We start from the raw sequence: 24,922 nt of genomic DNA, 5'->3' as shown, positions 1-24,922 counted from the left end.
GGCGGTTTAGGGTGTTAGGTTTTAACATAACTTTCTTTTCCCCATAGACATCAATGGGGTTGCGTTACGGAGATCGCCATTCCGCGATCGCAGGTGTTAGTTTTTTTCTGACACTTTCTCCCCATTGATGTCTATGGGGGAAAACATGCACGACTCCGAGCACGTAAAGTCAGGCCTTGGGTTTTGTGCGGTACAGAGCTTATCGCACCATACTGCACTACAAGAGAAGGTTTTTCAGTAACCTGTAATGGCAGCGCTATGAAAAGTGTGATGCCGCTCATTTTTTGCGTTATTTAAGCACCCTGTATAGCGCAGAACTTGTAACCTTGGTGATAGATAATACAATTTTAAACCACTTTCCAATTTACTTCTATTTTCTAATATGCTTTGATCGCTTGGTATCCTTTGTTGAACCCATCCCTAGGTAGGCTCAGGAGGTGGAAGCTAGCTGCTGATTGGTTGCTGCACATATTTGCCTATTGTCTTTGGCTTACTGATGTGATTAGCTAGCTCCCAGTAGTAAATTGGAAAGTTTTTTAAAATTGTATGATCTGTCTGAATCATGAAAGAATATCAAGTCCCTTTAAAAAGAGTAAATTGTATTCAAAGCTGCTACAGAATCACCCTTCAAATGGGCCTTATTCTAACTCTCCCACCACTGGGAGGTTGCTTCTGCTGCAGCTGCCTTTCCTTTACATATGTTATTATTATAATTATCATCATTTATTTGTATAGCGCCGCCAAAGTCCGTAGCGCTGGGTACAATGATAGGGGTATACAATGAAAAGGATTTGTGATAAAATGCAAAATATAACAAAGCTAAACAAATCTAGTACAGGAGGAAGAGGGCCCTGCTCCGGAGAGCTCACAGTCTACAGGTGCAGAGACATAAGGTTGGGGTAGCTTGTCACATCGGTTGTAGTTGCAGCAATGAGTCAGGCAGTTCATGTATTAGTTTGGTTAGGATGAGAGATGGAGGAAAGATGGTAAACCTCTCTTAATAGGTGGGTTTTCAAGGAGCGTCTGAAGCTATACAAGGTTGGAGACAGTCTTATAGAGTGGGGTAGAGAGTTCCAGAGGACAGGAGCAGCACGTGAGAAGTCTTGGAGATGGGATTGGGACGTAGAGATAACAGGAGTGAAGAGACGTAGGTCAGAGGTTTATTGAAGAGGACGGGATGGGGAATATTTCACGATGAGAGAGGAAATATAGTTGGGAGTTAGACTGTTGAGTGCTTTGTAAGTTAGGGTTAATACTTAAAATTGTATTCTGGAGGGTATCTTGTATTCTGGAATGTATTTGGAGCCAGTGTAGAGACTGGCAGAGTGGAGCAGCTGATGTAGATTGGCGACTTAGGTGGATGAGTCTAGCAGAAGCATTCATAATAGATGGGAGGGAGGAGAGGCGGTGTTTTAGAAGGCCATTTAGAAGTAGATTGCAATAATCAATGCATGACAAAATGAGGGAATTAATTAGTATTTTTGTAGTTTATTAAACAAGGAAGGGATGAATTCTGGAAATGTCGGGTAGGTGTGAACCGCAGGATTTGATAAGCGCTTGTATATGTGGGTTGAATGTGAGTTCTGAGTCAAGTGTGTCCCCAAGATAGCGGACCTGGGGTGAGATGTTGAGAATAGAGTCTCCAACCGTCAGAGAAATGTCAGGTATTGGATGTCTCGAAGAGGAGGGAATAAGAAGCAGCTCAGTTTTGGACAGATTGAGTTGGAGGTAGTGAGAAGACATCCAAGAGGCAGTTAGAAATTTGGTTGAGTTAAAGGATTACTTTCTGTTATAGTTTTTAAGCTAAACAACTAACATATTAAAGTTAATAAACATTAATTAAAACCTACTGACCTATATTTTCTCCAAAACGAAGTTTCATAACGTTCTAAAAGTTATATATTTTATTCGCCAATGATGTCACGTTATCCTGCCCACTATTTTCAGCACTGCATGTTCAAAATACTTAAACCAATAACTTTGTGTTTAAAGTGCCATTTTGAAACCTAGGTATTGTAAACGGATTGGTACAGAGCAAAGGATACCCACGGAGTGGGTTTGGAAAACAATTAAATTTGCAGACAAGATTTCTGATATATGGTAGAGATATGTTAATGAAATGCTATTGATAAAAAGTGTATTTGGGGTAGTTAGTTAGTAACAGGCATAGAAAATATTTACTTACAGTGACCCTTTAAGAGGGAGAGATATCAGGAGAGGAAAGATAGATTTGGGTATCATCAGCATATAAGTGGTACTGGAATCCAAAGGAGGCTATAAGTTTTCCAAGGGAGGATGTAACGAGAAAGAAAAGCAAGGGACCCAAGACAGAGCCTTGCAGTACTCCAACTGAGAGAGGCATAGGATCAGAATTTGTTAAGTTGTTAAAGGAAACTGAAAAAGAACGGTTTGAGAGATATGAGGTAAACAAGGAGAGAGCTGTGTCTCGGATGCCAAATTAATGTAATATTTTTAGGAGTAGAGGATGGTCAACTGTGTCAAAAACAGCGGACAGGTCAAAAAGAATTAGTAAGGAGATGTGGTCTTTTGCTTTAGCTGATAACAGGTCATTTGTTACTTTAGTAAAAGTGGTTTCTGTTGAGTTTTTAGGACAGAAACCAGATTGTAGTGGATCAAGTAAGGAGTTAGCTGTGAGAAACTTAGTTAGCCAATTAATGACCAGTCATTCTAATAATTTTGAAGCAAAGGGAAGTAAGGAGACTTGTCGATAGTTAGAAGGGGTGGCTCAAGTGAGGGCTTTTTAGGATTGGTACAATTGACGCATGCTTGAATGTATCAGGAAATGTGCCAGCGGTGAGAGATTGGTCAAAGAGATAAGTTAGGGTAGTCATTAGTGAAGCAGAGAGTGAGAGGGAAGAAGTTGTGAAGGAATAGGGTCAAGTGGGCAGGTTGTGAAATGAGTCAAATATAGGAGAACAGAGACTTCTTCCTCTGTTACAGGAGGGAAGTAGCATGCTACTTGTCTATAGACAACACTACAGTATTAACGTTTTCAGAATAGATACTGGTTTCAACAGACAAATGCAGCTATTTCAAATGGCAAAATAAGTTAAAAGACAAATAATATAATAAACTACAGTAGTGAAATAGATTTTTGGGAACACATTAAAGAAGGGAATATTTTACAGTACGATCCTCCTTTTAAGAAATCTTGTAGATTAAAGGACCATTAAATACAGTAGAATTGGATAATGAACAAATTATAATAAAAAGACAATGTAATTGAACTTACTCTGAATTTCAAAGATTGGTGCCTACATAATGTAAAAGGGAATTGTAGGGGCAGGGAGCCCTACAGGTAATCACTTGAAGGGGGAGGTGGGGAGGGGGGATTACTACACTACAGAAAAATAAAAATATATAAGTAAATAAATAAACACAAAACCCTCCCCCATAGACTACACTATTGCCAGTAACAAAATATAGAGGTGGGAGGGTGAGGGGGATCCCTACATTACAAAAAATAAATAAATACATTTTAAAAAACCTAAGATGATGGTGATTAGTAGGAAGGGGTAGGGAAGGGAGCTGTTTGGGAGGGATCAGGGAGGTGGTAGGTATCAGGTGGAAGGGTATTCACTGGACTACAATACATTTTACCCTTAGCAGCTAACTGATTAACCTCTTCTCTGCTGTGAATTTCAGAAGTGTGGTGAGCAACTGCAATTAGTGTCCTTCTTATTACCAAAAAGCAATTGTAAAACCATGCATGTCTGCAATTTCTGATCAAAGGTGATCCTATAGAAATTTTTACAACCATTTGACTGCAGTAGTGTGTGAAAATTATTTTAGTTTGAAACCCAAAGTTTGTAAAAAAAAGTTTTTTTAGTTTTTGTTTTATGATGATATTTGGTGGTCAAATGGTGGCATGAAATAAACTAAAATAGGCCTAGATCAATACCTTGGGTTGTCTAGTGTAAATATATATATATATATATATATATATATAGATATATAGATAGATAGATAGATAGATAGATAAATATATACAGCACATATATATATATATATATATATATATATATATATATATATATATTATTGGGGGTGTCACTTGTGAGAATTTGGACAGTTCTACTATACCAAATGAGTTACCCTATTGCATAATTTTAGACATAGCTGTAGATTAAGACCTTAAAATAGAACAAAATAAAGAAAAATATATAGACGATTGGTCGCTTAGCTGAATCAGAGGATGCCAATGAACAAAAAAAATTTTCCAGTTAGAAAACTACAGTTATTTGTGAAATGTGATGATTAATATTTAGATTTATTGTTTTTTTTGTGGTAATTTCACTAGTAATTTCTTAGTTCTGATAATAAACAGCTAGTTGAAACTGTCATCCAGTTTATTTATGCCAAAAAATATGTACAGTGGGGAAAAAAAGTATTTAGTCAGCCACCTATTGTACAAGTTCTCCCACTTAAGAAGATGAGAGAGGCCTGTAATTTTCATCATAGGTATACCTCAACTATGAGAGATAAAATGTGGAAACAAATCCAGACAATCACATTGTCTGATTTGGAAATAATTTATTTGCAAATTATGGTGGAAAATAAGTATTTGGTCACCTACAAACAAGCAAGATTTCTGGCTCTCACATACCTGTATCTTCTTCTTTAAGAGGCTCCTCTGTCCTCCACTCATTACCTGTATTAATGGCACCTGTTTGAGGTTGTGGACAGGTGTCTTTTATACTGATAACAAGTTCAAACAGTCACACTCCCAACTCCACTATGGTGAAGACCAAAGAGCTGTCGAAGGACACCAGAAACAAAATTGTAGACCTGCACCAGGCTGGGAAGACTGAATCTGCAATAGGCAAGCAGCTTGGTGTGAAGAAATCAACTGTGGGAGCAATACTTAGAAAATGGAAGACATACAAGACCACTGATAATCTCCCTCGATCTGGGGCTCCACGCAAGATCTCACCCCGTGGGGTCAAAATGATCACAAGAACGGTGAGCAAACATCCCAGAACCACATGGGGGGGACCTAGTGAATGACCTGCAGAGAGCTGGACAAATGTAACAAAGGCAACCATCAGTAACACACTACAATGCCAGGGACTCAGATCCTGCAGTGCCAGACATGTCCCTCTGCTTAAGCCAGTACATGTCTGGGCCCGTCTGAAGTATGCTAGAGAGCATTTGGATGATCCAGAAGCAGATTGGGAGAATGTCATATGGTCAGATGAAACCAAAGTAGAACTGTTTGGTAGAAGCATAACTTGTCGTGTTTGGTGGCGAGAGAACACCATACCTACTGTGAAGCATGGGGGTGGCAACATCATGCTTTGGGGCTGTTTCTCTGCAAAGGGAACAGGACGACTGATCCGTGTACATGAAAGAATGAATGGGGCCATTTATCATGAGATTTTGAGTGCAAACCTCCTTCCATCAGCAAGGGCATTGAAGATGAAATGTGGCTGGGTCTTTCAGCATGACAATGATCCCAAACACACCGCCCGGGCAACGAAGGAGTGGCTTCGTAAGAAGCATTTCAAGGTCCTGGAGTGGCCTAGCCAGTCTCCAGATTTCAACCCCATAGAAAACCTTTGGAGGGAGTTGAAAGTCCGTGTTGCCCAGCGACAGCCCCAAAACATCACTGCTCTAGAGGAGATCTGCATGCAGGAATGGGCCAACATACCAGCAACAGTGTGTGACAACCTTGTGAAGACTTACAGAAAATGTTTGACCTCTGTCATTGCCAACAAAGGATATATAACAAGGTATTGAAATGAACTATTGATATTGACCAAATACTTATTTTCCACCATAATTTGCAAATAAATTCTTTCCAAATCAGACAATGTAATTGTCTGGATTTGTTTCCACATTTTGTCTCTCATAGTTGAGGTATACCTATGATGAAAATTACAGGCCTCTCTCATCTTCTTAAGTGGGAGAACTTGCACAATTGGTGGCTGACTAAATACTTTTTCCCCCCACTGTATATAGTTTTCATTGGTAGATCAAAAAACAGTGATATTAAAAATGCTAAAAAATTATCCAGTACTTTGGGCAAGTTTTTCTCTGAAATTCATGGTAGTGAATGGGTTAAATGAGCTATGTTGAGAAAAAATCTGTCATGCCTGTTAATCAGTAGAAAAAAATAATAATTAATTATTATTTTATTTTTTTATGAGAAAGGTTTCACAAATGAAAGTATTATGAAATAGATGTTGCCTACCCAGGTAGTCATTCTTAGTGGCTGCAAGAAACAATTTTAATATGATTTATTTTGGCTGCAGGATGTCATTTTTAAAGTGCGCCCCCTGCTCACTGCTAACTTCACTGCACGGTGCAAAGTGTCCCTTTCAAGTGAGCTCCATTACTTCTAACAGGAGACATCTTGCTGCTCGCAGGGACTGCCCCTTTTTTTATAAAAATTCCACTAGGGCAGCTCCTGCGCGGGTCTGCGAGAACAACCACGCCTGAAATTGCGCAGTTTAGATTATCAGACACTAAGAACAACCCAATTTTAAAATCATAATACATAAATGTCTTCTTTAAGATTACACAAAAATAACACGTTATTTGTTTAAATTTACTTTAAAGGGATAGTAAAGTCCAAATTAAACTTTCATGATTCAGATAGGGCATGTCATTTTAAACACCTTTCTAATTTAATTTTATCATCAAACTTGCTTTGTTCTCTTGGTATTCTTAGTCGAAAGGTAAACCTAGGTAGGCTCATATGCTAATTTCTAAGCCCTTGAAGGCCGCCTCTCATCTAAATGCATTTGACAGTTTTTTACAACTAGAGGGCGTTAGTTCATGTGTTTCATATAGATAACATTGTGCTCATGCACATGAAGTTATTTAGGAGTCAGCACTAACTGCCTGAAATGCAAGTCTGTCAAAAGATCTGAGATAAGGAGGCAGTCAGCCGAAGCTTAGATACAAGTTAATTACAGAGGTAAAATTATATTTTTATAACAGCGTTGGTTATGGGAAACTTGGGAATGGTAAATAAAGGGATTAACTATCTTTTTAAACAATAACATTTTTGGTATTTACTATCCCTTTAAATAAAAAAATAATCTAATGTTCTGCTTTTTCCATAATTACAATATGTAATGTATTTATTTGTATTGTTGCTTTTTTTATTTAAAGTAATAAGCAAGAAAATCAGTGCGGAAACATTTGATAAATATGACTGTTGATGTTTAATGTTATTACCGGAAATCCTTTCCTCCTACAATGCAGTAACTGTACTTAAAATACATCTATTGTATTCTGACATGATAAGAAAAACAGAGTAGAATTCATTTCTCATGGTGCAGCTGAATTGAATTTCTAAAGGATGACTGTGAACTTTTTCCATTACTGTAGAAAAGAAAAGTGGCAGGTACTCACTTTCACTGATCATTTTGCACAAAACCATACTTTAAAAATAAAACAATCACCCACTCCCAGCTACAGATAGTTCTTTAATGCTCTAATCTCAGCCTCCTATGAGTAATGCTGTTGTCCTGGAGATGCAGCTGCTGTGGAAGGAACGATAAGCAAGTTTCAGGTGAACAAAACAACATTGTTTGAAAGTTCATTATATATTTACACATGAATTGTCAATTTAGATATGTGTGTAAGTTGCTTATGAGACTAAATATTTAAAGGCAATAGTTGTTGTGGTTTTGTGATCATTGTAATTTATGTATTTTCTAGGCAAGTACAAATGATTTGAATGACGTCTATTATTTACATATGAACAAATTGCATTTTTTAACTAATTAAAACAAAAGAATTTCAAAGATTAATTTATGAAAAACTTGATATAATTCATATCCTTGGTCTTGGTGGCTGTGGCCAGTTATGGACAAACATAAATGAACTTGTTCTTTGAGCTAACAAATCACTATCTGGAATGCTGGAGGCTCAATAACCTTTCCCAATATCCCTATACTTAAAGGGACAGTAAACACCTTCACCTAGATTACAAGTTGTGCATTCGTGTTTTAACGCTGAAAAAATGGTCATTTCAGCATTAAAACAGCATCGCAGCCATTACAAGTCTTGTCGGTATAGCTGTACCGCAAACCTTTTAGCCTGGACCGCAACATCAGTCCCGCACACGTAAAAATTATGTTTTTTCATGGGACTTTCATTGTGCAGCCTTTACGAGTTTTGCGGTGAGGCTAAAAAGCTTGCGTTGCAGCCAATACTGACAAGATCCGTTCCGCAATCTAAAAGCAGTTGCTATGAATTTTACGCTACAAATCTTTTACATAAAACTCATAACTAAACTGCTGCAAAGTACACTAAACACCCATGAACTACCTATTAACCCCTAAACCGAGGCCCTCCTGCATTGCAAATACTATACTAAACTTATTAACCAATAATCTGCTGCTCCAGACATCGCCGCCACTAAAAAAATGTATTAACCCCTATTCTGCCGCTCCCCAACATCATCACCACTATTTAAATATTATTAACCCCTAATCTGCCGTCGGCCCACATCGCCCCCATTGCACTAAAGTTATTAAGCCCTACACCGCCGCCACTATAATAAAACTATTAACCCCTAAACCGCAAGCCCCCCACAACTAAATGTACTAAGGTAAACTAATAACCCCTAAACTAAAAGCCCCCATCACAATAAACTAAATTAAACTAGTAACCCCTAAACCTAAATCCCCCCTAACTTTATATTAAAATTACATTTTCCCTATCTTAAATTAAATTAAAACTTACCTGTCAAATTAAAAAAACTAAGTTTAAACTAACAATTAAACTAATGTAATTAATAAACTAAAATTAAACTACCAATTAAATAAAACTAAACTACACATTAAAAAAATCCTAACACTTCTCTAAAAATGACAAGGGGGCCTAGTTATCAAGCCGTCAACCTCAAATACGCTGGAATTCCGCAGCGTATTTGTGGCGAGGCTGATTCGCCTTAGTTATCAAGCCCTAGATACCGGCAAAAGTAGAATTTAGTGACGTAAGCTTCGAACCGCCGGGCAAAGTCCGACACAGATCGATTCTTACGTCACTACAGATGTTCCGCACACATGTGTGGCACAATCTGACTACTTTTGCTAGTTATCAAAAAACTAGCAGGTACGCTCGGCACTTTTCCGGCCCAGCGTACCTGGTTTTCAATCCGCCACCCTGGAGGTGGCGGATCCCATAGGAATCAATGGGAGTCTGATCATAGCGAAAGTTCATGTTCGCTGCTGCCAAACATCCCATTGATTCCTATAAAAGATGTCTACACCTAACACCCTAACATGTACCCCGAGTCTAAACACCCCTAATCTGCCCCCCTACCCCGCCGCAACTCAATAAAGTTATTACCCCCTAAACCGCCGCTCCCGGAGCCAACTGCCACTCTAATAAACTGATTAACCCCTAAACCGCCGCTCCTGGTTTCCGCCGCAACTTTAATATATGTATTAACCCCTTAACCGCCGCTCCTGGTCCCCGCCGCAACTTTAATATATGTATTAACCCCTAAACCGCCGCTCCCAGATCCCGCCGCCACCTACATAATACCTATTAACCCCTATCCTGCCCCCCCTATACCGTCGCCCTCTATAATAAAGTTATTAACCCCTATCCTGCCGATCCGGGACCTTGCCGCAACTAAATAAATAGTTTAACCCCTAAACCGCCGCCCCCGGACCCCGCCGCAACCTATATTAAACTTATTTACCCCTAATCTGCCCCCCCTACACCGTCGCCACCTATAATACGTTTATTAACCCCTATCCTGCCCCCCACTACACCGCTGCCACTGTAATAAAATTATTAACCCCTAAACCTAACTCTAACCCTAACCCTAACACCCCCCTAACTTAAATATTAATTAAATAAATCTAAATAATATTTATCTTATTAACTAAATTATTCCTATTTAAAACTAAATACTTACCTTTAAAATAAACCCTAATATAGCTACAATATAACTAATAATTATATTGTAGCTATTTTAGGATTTATTTTTATTTTACAGGCAACTTTCAATTTATTTTAACTAGGTACAATAGCTATTAAATAGTTATTAACTATTTAATAGCTACCTAGTAAAATAAATAGAAATTAACCTGTAAATTAAAAACTAACCTAAGTTACAATTACACCTAACACTACACTATACTTTAATAAATTAATCCTATTTAAAACTAAATACTTACCTGTAAAATAAACCCTAAGATAGCTACAATATAATTAATAATTACATTGTAGCTATTTTAGGATTTATATTTATTTTACAGGTAGCTTGGTATATATTTTAGCTAGTTAGAATAGTTATTAAATAGTTATTAACTATTTAATAACTACCTAGCTAAAAGAAATACAAAATTACCTGTAAAATAAATCCTAACCTAAGTTACAATTAAACCTAACACTACACTATCATTACATTAATTAAATAAATTAGTTACAAATAACTACAATTAAATTAAATTAACTAACTAAAGTACAAAAAATAAAAAAGCTAAGTTACAAAAAATAAAAAAAATAACTTACAAACATTTAAAAAATATTACAACAATTTTAAGCTACTTACACCTAATCTAATCCCCCTAATAAAATAACAAACCCCCCAAAATAAAAAAATTCCTTACCCTATTCTAAATTAAAAAGTTCAAAGCCCTTTTACCTTACCAGCCCTTAAAAGGGCCTTTTGCGGGGCATGCCCCAAAGAATTCAGCTCTTTTGCCTGTAAAAGAAAAATACAACCCCCCCAACATTAAAACCCACCACCCACATACCCCTAATCTAACCCAAACCCCCCTTAAAAAAACCTAATACTACCCCCTGAAGATCATCCTACCTTGAGTCGTCTTCACTCAGCCGAGCCACCGATGGAACCGAAGAGGAGATCCGGAGCGGCAGAAGTCATCATCCAAGGGGCGCTGAAGAAATCTTCCATCCGATGAAGTCATCATCCAGGCGGCGCTGAAGAAATCTTCCATCCGGGCAATGTCATCTTCCAAGCGGCGTCTTCAATCTTCATCCATCCGGAGCGGAGCCATCTTCAGACGAGCTGACGCGGAGCCATCCTCTTCTTCCCGACGACTACCGACGAATGGATATTCCTTTAAGGGACGTCATCCAAGATGGCATCCCTTCAATTCCGATTGGCTGATAGGATTCTATCAGCCAATCGGAATTAAGGTAGGAAAAATCTGATTGGCTGATTGAACACTAACCCCCGATGATCCACTTACAGTTTTTGAAGTCCCGCTTGAATGATCTTCATCCAGGCGGACTCTTCTGTCTTCATCCAGGCAGCGAAGTCCTCATCCAGGCGGTGAGACGTCTTCATCCAGATGGCCTCTTCTATCTTCATCCAGGCGGCATCTTCTATCTTGATTCTGGCGGTGCGGAGCGGGTCCATCCTGAAGACATCCAGAGCCGAGCATCCTCTTCATATGGTCGCTGCCGTACACTGAATCTTCAATGCAAGGAGCTGTTTCAAAATGGTGTCCCTTGCATTCCTATTGGCTGAAAAATTTGAATCAGCCAATTGGGACTAGAGCTGTTAAATCCTATTGGCTGTTCAAATCAGCCAATAGGATTTAAGCAGCTCTCATTCTATTGGATGCTCCCTTGCTTTGAAGATTCAGTGTACGATGGCAACCGTATGAAGAGGATGCTCCACGCCAGATGTCTTCAGGATGGACCCGCTTCATGCCGCCAGGATCAAGATAGAAGATGCCGCCTGGATGAAGACTACTCGCTGCCTGGATGAAGACTTCGCCGCCTGGATGAAGATAGAAGAGGAAGCCTGGATGAAGACTTCTCGCCGCCTGGATAAAGATCATTCAAGCGGGACTTCAAAAACTGTAAGCGGATCGTCTGGGGTCAGTGTTAGGTTATTTTAAGGGTTTTTTGGGTGTTTTTTTTTTTTAGATTAGGGTTTGGGCAGCAAAAGAGCTAAATGCCTTTTTTAAGGGCAATGCCAATACAAATGCCTTTTTCAGGGCAATGGGTAGATTAGGTATTACTTTATTTTTATTGTGTGGGTTTGGGGGGTGGGGGTTTATATACTGTTAGGGGTGTTTGTTTTGTTTTGTAGCAAAAGAGCTGTTAACTTTAGGGCAATGCCCTACAAAAGGTCCTTTTAAGGGCCCCAAAAGGCCATTTTAAGGGCCCTTTGTAGTTTATTATAGAATAGGTTTTTTTATTTTGTGGTGTTTTTTTTAAATGTATAAGAATAGGAATAATTTTTATTGTTTTGTATAATTTCGTTTGTTATTTTTTGTAATGGTAGTTTTTTTATTTTTTGTAATTTTAGTGTTTTTTATTTTTTGTAATGTTAGGTTTTAGTGTTAGGCAGCTTAGGTTTTATTTCACAGGTAAGTTTGTATTTATTTTAACTAGGTAGTTAGTAAATAGTTAATAACTATTTACTAACTAGTCTACCTAGTAAAAATAAATACAAACTTACCTGTGAAATAAAAATAAAACCTAAGCTAGCTACAATAAAACTATTAGTTATAGTGTAGGTAGATAAGGTTTTATTTTGCAGGTAAGTATGTATTTAGTTTAAAATAGGTATTATTTAGTTAATAATTGTAACCTTAGGTTAGCTCTACTTTAATTATGTTAAAGTTAGGGGGTGTTAGGGTTAGGTTTGGGGGTTAATATAGTTTAATTTAGGCTGCTGCGATGTGGGGTGCTGGCGGTTTAGGGGTTAATAGATTTATTTAGTGGTAGTGATGTGGGAGGCCATAGGTTTAGGGGTTAATACCTTTATTTTGTGGTGGTAATGTCGGGGAGCAACGGAATAGGGGTTAATAACTTTAATATAGTGGCGGCTTGTTTCTGGTGCGCCAAAATAGGGGTTAACAACTTTAATATACTGGCAGCGATATCGGGAGCGCCAGATTAGGGGTTAATAACTTTATTTAGGTGGCGGCGATATTCGGGAGCGGCAGATTAAGGGTAAATAACTGTAGGTAGGTGTCAGCAATGTCGGGGGCAGCAGATTAGGGGTGTTTAGACTCGGGGTTTATGTTAGGGTGTTAGGTTTAAACATAACTTTTATTTTCCCCATAGACATCAATGGGGCTGCTTTGCTTAGCTTTGCTTTCCGCGTGTTAGGTGTTAGTATTTTTTCTGACCCGCTCTCCCCATTGATGTCTATGAAAAAAGCGTGCACAAGCACGTCAAAAAAGTGCTTGTTTTGTGTGCGTTATGGAAATCAACGCAGCCATATCGCACGCACAAGCCAGCTGTTTGAAAACTTGTAATGGCAGCGCTATAGAGGGTTAAATAACGCAACTGCAATCAGCCAATAGGATTGAACTTCAATCCTATTGGCTGATTGGAACAGCCAATAGGATTGAGGTCGCATTCTATTGGCTGTTCCAATCAGCCAATAGGATTGAAGTTCAATCCTATTGGCTGATTGCATCAGCCAATAGGATTTTTTCTACCTTAATTCCGATTGGCTTATAGAATTCTATCAGCCAATCGGAATTGAAGGGATGCCATCTTGGATGATGTCACTTAAAGGTACCATCATTTAGTAAGAAGACTCCGGATGAAGAGGATGCTCCACGTCGGATATCTTGAAGATGGACCCGCTCCGCGCCGGGTGGATGAAGATAGAATATGCCGTCTGGATGAAGACTTCTACCCATCTGGAGGACCTCTTCAGCCCAGGTTGGATGAAGACTTCTGCCCGTCTGGAGGACCTCTTCAGCCCAGCTTGGATGAAGACTTCTGCCCGTCTGGAGGACCACTTCTGCCCGTCTGGAGGACCACTTCGCCCGGCTTTGTTGAGGACTTCGGCCCAGTTGGGTGAATACTCCTCAAGGTAGGGTGATCTTCAAGGGGTTAGTGTTAGGTTTTATTAAGGGGGGATTGGGTGGGTTTTAGAGTAGGGTTGGGTGTGTGGGTGGGTTTTTTTTACAGGTAAAAGAGCTGATTACTTTGGGGAAATGCCCCACAAAAGGCCCTTTTAAGGGCTATTTGTATTTTAGTATAGGGTAGGGCTTTTTATTATTTTGGGATGCTTTTTTATTTTATTAGGGGGATTAGATTAGGTGTAATTAGTTTAAAAAACTTTATTATTATTATTTATTTATTATTATTTTCTGTAATTTAGTGTTTGTTTTTCGTACTTCAGATAATTGTATTTAACTGTATTTAATTGTAGTTAATTTAGGGAATTAATTTAATTGTAGTGTAGTGTTAGGTGTAATTGTGACTTAGGTTAGGTTTTATTTTACAGGTAAATTTGTCTTTATTTTAACTAGGTAGCTATTAAATAGTTATTAACTAGTTGATAACTATTCCACCTAGCTAAAATAAATACAAAGTTGCCTGTAAAATAAAAATAAACCCTGAGATAGATACAATGTAACTATTAGTTATATTGTAGCTAGCTTAGGGTTTATTTTATAGGTAAGTACTTAGTTTTAAATAGGAATAATTTAGTTAATTGTAGTTATTTTATTTAGATTCATTTAAATTATATTTAAGGGGGTGTTAGGGTTAGGGTTAGACTTAGATTTAGGGGTTAATACATTTAATATAGTTGCGGCGACGTTGGGGGCGGCAGATTAGGGGTTAATAAATGTAGGTAGGTGTCAGCGATGTTAGGGACAACAAATTAGGGGTTAATAAAATTTAACTAGTGTTTGCGATGCAGGAGTGCGGCGGTTTAGGGTTTAATATATTTTTTATGGTGGCGGCAATGTCCGGTTCGGCAGATTAGGGGTTAAATATTTTATTTTAGTGTTTGCGATTTGGGGGGCCTCGGTTTAGGGGTTAATAGGTAGTTTATGGGTGTTAGTGTACTTTTTAGCACTTTATTTAAGAGTTTTATACTACGGCGTTAGCCCATAAAACTCTTAACTATTGACTTTAAAATGCAGTACCAGCCTTGACAGGAGAGGGTGTACCGCTCACTTTTTGGAAGACTCGTAATACCGGCTACCCCATTGAAAATATAGGATACGCAATTTACGTAAGTGGATTTGCGGTATTTTTGAGTCTGGCCAAAAAAGTGAGCGGTACACCTGTCATTTCAAGACTCGTAATACCAGCGGGCGTTAAAAAGCAGCGTTGGGACCTCTCAACGCTGCTTTTAAGGCTAACACAAGACTCGTAATCTAGCCGTATATTAATATAACTGAGTTGGTTATGCAAAACTGGGGAATGGGTAATAAAGGGATTATCTGTCCCTTTAACCACTTCATTACAAAATATCTGAATACAAAGCACATGTTTAAAAGCATCTAAAACTGACATTAATTCATAAATTGATATTAAGCAATTACTATGTAACTTTTAGAAGGGTCAGGCTTGTTGAAATCTTTTGAAGTTACTCTGCCTCTCAGAGGGTGGGACCAGTAGCATGACTACAGGGAAAGCAGACACAATTAATAGTGAAGCTGCTGAAAAGTAACTGCTATACATACAGAATCAATTTATTAGGATTTAAAAGGATACCTGTTTAATTATATATAGTAAAACAACTTTACATTATGATTGTATTATTTATTTTGCCCCTTTTCCTGTAATTTATGTCTAAGGATTAAAAGATTTCTAATTTTGACAACTGAAGGGCACATGGCACATGGCAGGCATCACTAGCCTAACCCTAATGCACATTTGTTCTAATTGGCCCCACCAGAGATTAACAGATAAGGGACTGCTAAACCATGGTGATAGTAACCTTGTCTACTCCAGTAACAAGTCTGAGTTTGATCCTGCAAATAAGGCAACAACTCATTCAATATATTAATTTATCTCAAGAAAACAGAAAAATCTTTTCATTTCAAAGTGTTTACTGTGTTAGGGACCAACGTGTGATGGAAGGGAAAGTGAGACATTCCTGTAGTGCCCTGCAGCATGCTAGATGGCTGGGAGTTCTATAAACCAAGTGAACACAGATAGGTCAGGAATGAGTCTGTTAAAATGGGAAGAGGAGGAGTCATCAGCAAATGACACAGAAAAGACCTGTGAGAAAGATATGAGTGAATCCAGGAAAGAGCAGTGTCACAGAGGCCAAAAGAGCTAAGGGTCTGTAGGAGGAGGGGGTGGTCAACTGGGATGCAGGCAGCTGAGAGGTCAAGTAAGATGAATATAGAGTAGTGGCCAATATTTTTAGCAGAGAGAAGATTATTAGTAACCTTGGTAAGGGCAGTCTCAGTTGAGTGTTTGGGACGGAATCCAGATTGCAAGCAAGGAGTTGGCAGACAGGAAGTGGGTTAGGCGATTGTAAACTTGTTTTTCAAGGAGTTTTGATGTTAGTGGAAGCAGTGAAATGGGGCGGTAGCTTTCAGGAGAATTAGGGTTGAGTGAGGGTTTTTTGAGTATGGGAGTGACTTTTGTGTGTTTGAAAGAAGATGGGAATGAGCCGGTAGAGAGAGATAGGTTGAAGATGTGGGTAAGAGCAGGAGTGAGGGTGGAAGATAGGAAGGGTATTAGATGGGAAGGGATAGGGTTTAGTGGGCAGGTAGTGAGGCGTGAGGAAGATAGTAAGGAAGAAACTTCATTCTCAGTGGCTGGATGGAAGATGCAGAGGGTTACAGAGGGAGTAACTAGGCCTGTTGATGGAGTATTGCAGGTTGGTGTTGGGATGTTGCTTCGGATAGTACGTGTTTTGTTTAAAAAGTAGTCTGCAAGGTCTTGAGCACTAAAGACAGACGGAGGTGGGGTGGAGCAGGTGGGTAGAGGAGAGAGTTAAAGGGTCATTTAGGATTTGAGGAAAGGGTAGATATGAGAGAAGAGAAGTAGGTTTGCTTGGCTAAGTGAAGGGCAGAAGTGTATGAACGAAGAATAAACTTATAGTGTATGAAATCAGGTTCAGGGTGAGTTTTCCTCCAGACACGCTCAGCAGTACGGGAGCATTTTTGCAAATAGCGTGTTTGCTGAAAATGTAACTGATGGAGTGATGTTTTGTGCAGTTGGGGAGGGGCAAGGTCAGAAGTTTATCCAAGTGGACGGGTCGGGGAATATTCTGAGATGAGAGAAGAAATATAGTTGGGAGTGAGGCTGTTGAGTGCTTTATAAGTTACAGTTAATACTTTTAATTTATTCTGGAGTGTATGGGGAACCAGTGTAGAGACTGGCAGAATGGAGCAGCTGATGTAGATCAGCAACTTAGGTGGATGAGTCTAGCGGAAGCATTCATGATAGACTGGAGGGAGGAGGGACGTGTTTGAGAAGCTATTTAGAAGTAGATTACAATAGTCAATGTGTGACAAAATGAGGGAATTAATTAGTATTTCTGTAGTTTCTTGAGTGAGAAAAGGACAAATTCTGGAAATGTTGCATAGGTGTGCACGGCAAGGTTTGGTAAGCGCTTGTATATGATGGGGGAATTTGAATTCAGAGTCGTGTGACCCAAAGACAGCAGACCTGGGTTGAGGTGTGGAGAATAGAGTCTCCAACTATAAGAGAAATATCAGGTGTCTGATGTCTCGAACAGGGGAGAAAAGAAGCAGCTTAGTTTAAAAGAGATTGAGTTGGAGGTAGTGTGAGAATATGCAAGAGGAAATTGCAGAGAGACAGTTGAAAATCTGGTTGAGTAAAGAGGGAGAGATATTAGGAGAGGAAAGACAGATTTGGGTATCATCAACAAATAAGGGGTGCTGGAACCCAAAGGGGATAAAGATTTTCCAATGGAGGATGTATAAAGAGAAAAAAGCAAGGGACCCAAGACAAAGCCTTGCAGTACTCCAACAGAGAGAGGCAAAGGATCAGAGAATATGCTGTTAAAGGAAACTGAAACTGAGCGGTTTGAGAGATATAAAGCAAACCAGGAGGGCTGTGTCTAGGATGCCAAATGAATGTAGGATTTTTAGGAGGAGAGGATGGTTAACTGTGTCAAAAGCAGCAGATAGATCCAGAAGAATATCTTGCAACATATCTGCAAGAAGCTGACTAGAAAATAACACATGAAGATATTTTACCTTACAATTTCCTCAATAATCACATTCCATTGTAAAGGGACATAAAACATTGCTCAAACAGGATGCTTGTCCCAGGAGTATGCATTTGACAAGTGCAGTCACATGCATTTTATTTCCCTCCTCAGACTAAGGAAGTTTACAATGAAAGCTTGCATGATTATATTGAAATCCCATGGGATTACAATAAAAGTACAGTTAGAACTCAACACTGATGTGCTAATTGGCTGTTTTTTTCACCATGCAGATGACATTAAAAAGCATAGCCGAAGGACAACTGCTCACAGAGTACTTACTCTGGTAACCTGAAGAAAGTTAGAAGCAAATTAACTTCGTTTTTCATATAGAGATAATCTATGTGATATTTTCTAGTCAGCTTTTTACAGATATACCACACCACTTTGAAATGATTTAACATATTGGTAATAGGTATATTTCCCTACTCCCTCTTGCTTCAAAGCTCCTTGAAAAGCTAGTATCTATCCCATTTCCTTAAACTAAACTCCCTCCTTGACCCACTGCAATCTGGATTTCTCCCCATCACTCCACAGAGACAGCAATTGGTAAGGTTACCAATGAACTACTTACAGCAAAATCCAATGGCCACTTCTCTCTGCTTATGCTCTTTGATCTGTCTACAGCTTTTGATACTGTTGACCACCCTCTTTTGCTCCAAACCCTCCAATCCTTTATTTGCAACACAGCTCTCTCGTGGTTCTCTTCCTATCTAACCGTACCTTTAGTGTAGCCTTCTCTGGAGCATCCTCTGCCCCGTTACCACTTTCTGTTGGGGTACCTCAAGGCTCTGTCCTCAGTCACCTTCTCTTTTCAATCTACACATCATCATTAGGTTCCTTAATAAAGTCCCATGGGTTTCAATATCATTTGTATGCCGAAGACACCCAAAGATACCTATCTTCCCGCCTCGACTACTGCAACTCCACCCTCTATGGTCTCCCTAGCTCCTTTACAATCCATAATGAATGCCTCTGCCAGGCTCATCTTCCTTACACGTCGCTTGCCATCTGCTGCACCTCTCCAACAATCCCTTCACTGGCTTCCTCTTGCCTCCAGGATTAAAAAAAATCCTCACTCTTACATTCAAAGCCCTCAACTGCACTGCTCCCCCTACATTTCAGACCTTGTCTCCAGATACTCTCCCTCCCGTCCCCTTCGCTCTGCTCATGATCTACTTTCCTCCTCTCTTGTTACTTCCTCACATTCCCATTTACAGGACTTCTCCAGACTGGCTCCCATCTTGTGGAACTCCCTTTCTCGCTCCACAAGACTCTCCCCTAGTTTTAACAGCTTCAAGCACTCCATAAAGACTCTACTATTCAGGGATGCATAAAACCTACACTAACCTTTTCTAACTCAATTGCTTTCCCCTTGAACCCCTTAGAATGTAAACCTATGAGCCAAGCTGTTTGTAGATCACCTTCATAAGAGCCAACTACAACAGTGCAACTCTCGGCAGGGCCCTCTACCCATTTGATCCCTATAAATGTTACCTTGTATACCACCTATGTTATAGCGCTGCGGAATCTGTTGGTACTCTACAAATACCTGATGATAATAATAACATTAGATAATAGAAGTAAACTGGAGAGTTCTTTGAAGTTACATGCTATTTTTGAATCATGAAAAAAAATATTTGGGTTTCATGTCCCTTTAAAGGGACATAAAACAAAAAAAATTATTTCACGATTCAGATAGCGCATGCAATTTTGGACAGGTTTCCAGTTTGCTTCTATTATCTAATGTGCTTCTCTTGTTATCGTTTGTTGAAAAGCAGGGATCTAAGCTCAGGAGTGTGCACGTGTCGCAGCACTATATGGCAACAGTTTTGCAACAATGTTACACATTCACAAGAACACTAGATGGCAGCATTATTTCCTGTCATGTTGTGCTACAAGCATGTACCCGCTACCTTCCTAGGTATTTCTTCAACAAAGAATAAGCATGTAAGCCTACAAGCCTAGCTGCTTTATAGATCACCTTCATGAGAGCTGATTTACAACAGCTAAACTCCTTGAAGGGCCCTCTATCCTTTTTGTCTCCCATAATTGTTACCTTGCCTATTAGGCCCATGTTTTTAGTGCTGTGGAATTTGTTGGCGCTCTACAAATAACTGATAATAATAATAATAATAATAATAATAGGTCCCTTTAAATACAATGCACTCTTAGCAGTTGATTGAGTACAATGCCCCTTTAAGCACACTATCGAGCTAGGCTTATAATTAGATTGTTATAAGAAAATAAAAAAAATAAAAGTAAAAATAAGAAAGTAAAAATTAAACATCCCTTTAAAGCATTGATAAAAATTATTTAATTTTGATACATTTGCACATTTGATCAAATTAATGGAACTGATTATTGAAACCACCTGTAAGGGTATCAAGTAGATTCTAATTACATATTATTAAGTTCTTATCAGACTCCGGTAGGCCGTTGCTACGAATTAAAGCTTCATGTGCAATTTGAACACAATATTATCTTTAACCTATATGTAATTTTCTTTGGTTACTATAAAACTGTAAGGTGAGAAATGCAGGCAAATTATTTTCTTTGTAAAGCAAAAAGCATGTGCCCATGACCTAAGCTCAGTGTTTAATTGGTCTGCAGATTTTCTAACCCTTGTATTTCATGTTGTCACCTTGCTATTGTTCTGGCTCTGCTAGGTTGGTCTGCCACAGAAGAATAAGAAATGTGACCATTCATCATCTAGAGAGTTGGTACAAAACATTTCTTGCTAAACGAGTCATAACAAAAGGTTAATGTATTAGAGATATTTCTGGGAAACAAAAACTATAAAATATTTCATATATAACGTTGGAAATAAAATGGTTTATTTTGTTAGAGAAGAGCATTAAAGTTTTTAAACAAATTCCTGTGTTTTATTATGTGTTTAAAACCTGTAAAGATAAATTGTGACATTAGGAGTAACAGATTGAGGCTTCCTGTGGAATACATTGCTGGTTGAGGGGTTTTGTTGTTCAGGTGTGACCATGTTTGAAATTCATTGAGGCTCATTTCACCTTTCTTTTTTAGCAAAAAACATTTATTTTTTTCTGGATAAAACTTTATTTTTCTCGGTGATCTCACACATACAATAAGGGTGTGACTGTAAGTGTTCTCTTTATTTTTAGTTACTTAAAATGTTTGCATGTGGAGAGCCCTGCATAGACTGAGACGACTGGTTTCATTTAGATATGACTTCAATATTTCAATTACCCTTTGACACTTCTTTTTTTAAGATGGAGTCGACTCTCATTGCAACATTTTGCCTAGAATATGCAATTGTTCAGTACTAAGGCAATATCATTGCTGTTCAGCCAGGATTACTACTAGGGAAGGAAAGAGGAATCCAAGAGGGGCACTCAAGTCGAAAATTAAAGTTTCATGATTCTGATAGACTCAGAACATGCAATTTTAATCAACTTTCCACTTTACTCTCATTAACAAAATGTACGTACTTTTTATATTTACACTTTTTGAGTCACCAGCTCTTACTGAGCATGTGCAATAATTAACAGAATATACGTATATGCATTTGTGATTGGCTGATTCCTGTCACATCACGTGGCACAGGAGTGGAAATAGACATAACTGAAATTTGTCAGGAAAAAAGACTATTCGTTTGAAGTTTAGACTAAGTGCTATTGCATTGTCTTTTTATCATTCATTTGTTCTGAGTCGCTGAGTAAGCAATATAATTGCCTTACAGATAGGGTCAGTTATTAAAAAAGCAACTGCTCTGGAATATAAACTTCTAAGAAAATCAGTTAGCAAAGAAGATTTCATCAACTACATACAGTATGAAATTAACCTTCTTGAACTAATAAAGAAGAGGAGAATGAGAATCTCATACTCCTTCAAGAAGGATGAAATTGAATATGTTGTTATTCAAAGAATTCATGGGGTTTTTAATCGTGCAACCAACAAATGGAAAGAAGACCTGCATGTCACATGTTGCATTTTGCAATAAATGGAACTGCAAATTCCAGATGAGTAAAACATTTGCAGCTTTGTTGGCGATACACCCTGATAAACCAGCTTTGTGGATTATGGCAGCCAAGTACGAAATGGAGGATCAGTTGTCATCAGAAAGCGCAAGACACATTTTCCTCAGAGCCTTGAGATTCCATCCAGAAAGTTCCAAAGTATATAAAGAATATTTTCGGATGGAGCTGATGAATGTAGAGAAGCAGAGGAAAGAGAAAGATGAACTGGAGAGAGCCAAGATAGATATAGGTGAAGCTGGCTACTCGGAAGACATCCTTAAAGGTGAACTGGCCCGGGTGGTTTACAAAAGTTCTGTACAGAATATAAAAGGTGCGGAGTTCCATCTGTCTTTGCTGTCCATTGCAAAAATGTTCAGTTTCACCCAGGAGCTACAGAAAGAAATTCTTGATGACTTGCAAGTACTGCATGCACAAGATCCTCTTACCTGGGATTTTATGGCTCGGAAAGAGCTGGAGGTAGAATCTCTACCTTCTACAGAATACACCTCAAAACAGACAAAGGCGTCAGACCTGGCCCGAAAGGAAGAACGTTGCAATGCAGTCTACGAAGAAGCATTGAACTCTATGCAATCAGAAACCATGTGGAATTTATACATTACTTTCTGCCTTGAAAGGTATAGACGAAAAACTAACAGCAAAGAGCTAAAGCAAAATCGACAAGACAGATTGCTGGCAGCTTACAGCAAAACACATGCAGCAAAGCTTCTGCCTGAAGCAAAATAAACAGAATGGATATCGCTGCTTCTTTAACTTGGCCAGGCAGAGACAGCAGTAGATGTATCCTTGGAGGCCACTAAACAATTCAGTGATTCTGTAACTATGTGGCAGACAAGAATTGAAGTTCTAATAAACCTAATAAATCAGGTTTTTGAAGAAGCCTTTAAACAAGTGAAAACAAAGTATTGCTTACCTTTATGGGTGTTAATGGTTGACTGGAGTGAAAAAAACAATACACCTGAAGATACAGAACATTTATTTCAGAAAGCGATTCTGGTAACCTATCCAGCTGTAACAAAAATGATGAAGGAGAAATACCTAGAATGGGCCTACAGAACCAAAGGTTATAAGAAAGCAAGGAAGGTGTTTTCAAGTTTACATGAGAATCGTCCTTTCTCTGTGGAGTTTTTCCAGAAGATGATCTATATTGAAAAGGAGGAAGAATCATGCAGAATGCAGAATTTACGAGAATACTATGAACTGGCGCTAAGGGAGTTTGGCTCCACAAATCCAGACCTCTGGTTGGATTATATAAAAGAAGAACTTACTCATTCTGAAGGCAAACCTGAAAACTGTGGTCCAATTCACTGGAGAGCGATGAAGATGCTGCAGGGAGATGATGTGGAGCATTTTGTTTCCAAATACACTTTGTTGCAAACCGGACACTTATAGGGAAAATATCTACGTAGTAATCATCTTTTTTCTAATGTTTGTACAAAAATCTTGACAGTAAATATGTTCTTATTTGAAAAAAAAAAAAATGTTTGCATGTGCATGTTGGAGTGGACTGTTGCTTTTTTCTGTTTTTTTTTTTGGTTTGCTTTGTAATGTTTTTAAGTATTTTTGTGACAGTGGAAGATTTACAGTTTTGCGCCACTTGATGAGGTATTGCAACAAATTTCTTTGAATTGTCTGGTTTTCAAGCAGTAATGTTGATTTTTTTTCAGCAAGAACAAAATTGTATTGAATCTCGGCCAATGAATGCACAGAAGCACACCTGGTGTGTCAATGTAGTTTATGCTTGAAATTAAGGTTGCCACCTCAGCTATGTTTTCCTGGACACTTATGAGTTACACATGCTGCAGGGTGTGCAAAGGGGAACATGAATTCTAACCCTGGACAGCACACAAATAGTGACACTGAACAGCACTATTCATATTCCTCTCTGCAAACCTGCAGCATGTATAACTCATAAGTGTCCAGGAAAACATGACCGAGGTGGCAAACCTACTTGAAATGCAATCTAATCTAAATAAGAATAGATGGCTTTTAAAGGACCTTTATTTTATATTTTTTTTATAATTAGTCATTTTGTTTTGGTGTGTGAATTTAACTATGTTTTTACCCTTAAAAAGGGAGGGGGGATTACATTTGTTTACAAATAAAATGATCTTATAATACAGAATAATACACTTTATATCACAAAGACACATTGTGTAAAAGAGATAGTGAGAGAATCAGTTGTACTGTTTTCATTTGTATTTATTTATGTATGCGCGATATTTAGATATTTACATGTGTTTAATATTGACCTGATTTTATTTTCATTATTCTAAAATGGGAACAAAAAAGCTCTTCTCATCTACTGAAGTTTTCATGTATGTGTGTGACAACTGATGACACATTCTCATAAGAGCAAAACATCAAGTCAAGTGGCCAGTACTGAGATGGGATTTAGCTGAACTGGGTGGGGCTTGGCAAGAAAAAATGTATTTGCTCTTTTCTAGGCCCACAAAGAATACAGCACATGATCTTAGCTGTGCATTTTCTTTAGAAGCTGCATAAACTAGTGCAGAGAGCTGCATGTGACCCATGGGTCACCAGTTAGCCATACCTGCTATAGAGAAACTGAGACAAAAAAAGGAATGAGGATTCTCTTTATTCCAGATAAACCCACAAATTTCAGGAAGATTGGGAGCAGGGCTGCTATCAGAGGTAACAGGAGGCACTCATGTCAGGGGTGTTTTAGCACTACCATTTCGGCACTCTCTTGTATCTGCACTACCATTCCTTTAGAAGTAGTTGCCTGGTTGTGGTGTTAGTGTGGCAACCAGGCCCTCCTCCTCTTCCAAACATCATTAGCAGTTTTATGTTAGGTGAGGCATAAAAAGGATAGTTGAGAACATCAGATGAAACAACTTCAGGATATCATAAAGTAATTGTAATTGAGTGCATGCATCTAATCGTAAAGACTAATATATTGGGCATATAACATATTAAATGGGTTGCTAGGAAAACACATCTGACCTGGTAATTTTAACATGTA

At 38.5% G+C, this 24,922-nt stretch overlaps 1 pseudogene; it reads left to right on the top strand.

Annotated features, from left to right (window-relative positions):
• Nucleotides 1–23,417, top strand: part of LOC128664365 (U3 small nucleolar RNA-associated protein 6 homolog) — a 64,800-nt pseudogene extending 41,383 nt beyond the window's left edge.
• Nucleotides 23,418–24,922: the final 1,505 nt, after the last annotated feature.

Source organism: Bombina bombina, chromosome 6, assembly GCF_027579735.1.
Source record: "Bombina bombina isolate aBomBom1 chromosome 6, aBomBom1.pri, whole genome shotgun sequence".
In the NCBI taxonomy this organism is placed as follows: Eukaryota; Metazoa; Chordata; class Amphibia; order Anura; family Bombinatoridae; genus Bombina; species Bombina bombina.
Note: the sequence above shows the minus strand (reverse complement) of the source record. Positions and strands in the feature narration are given on the sequence as shown.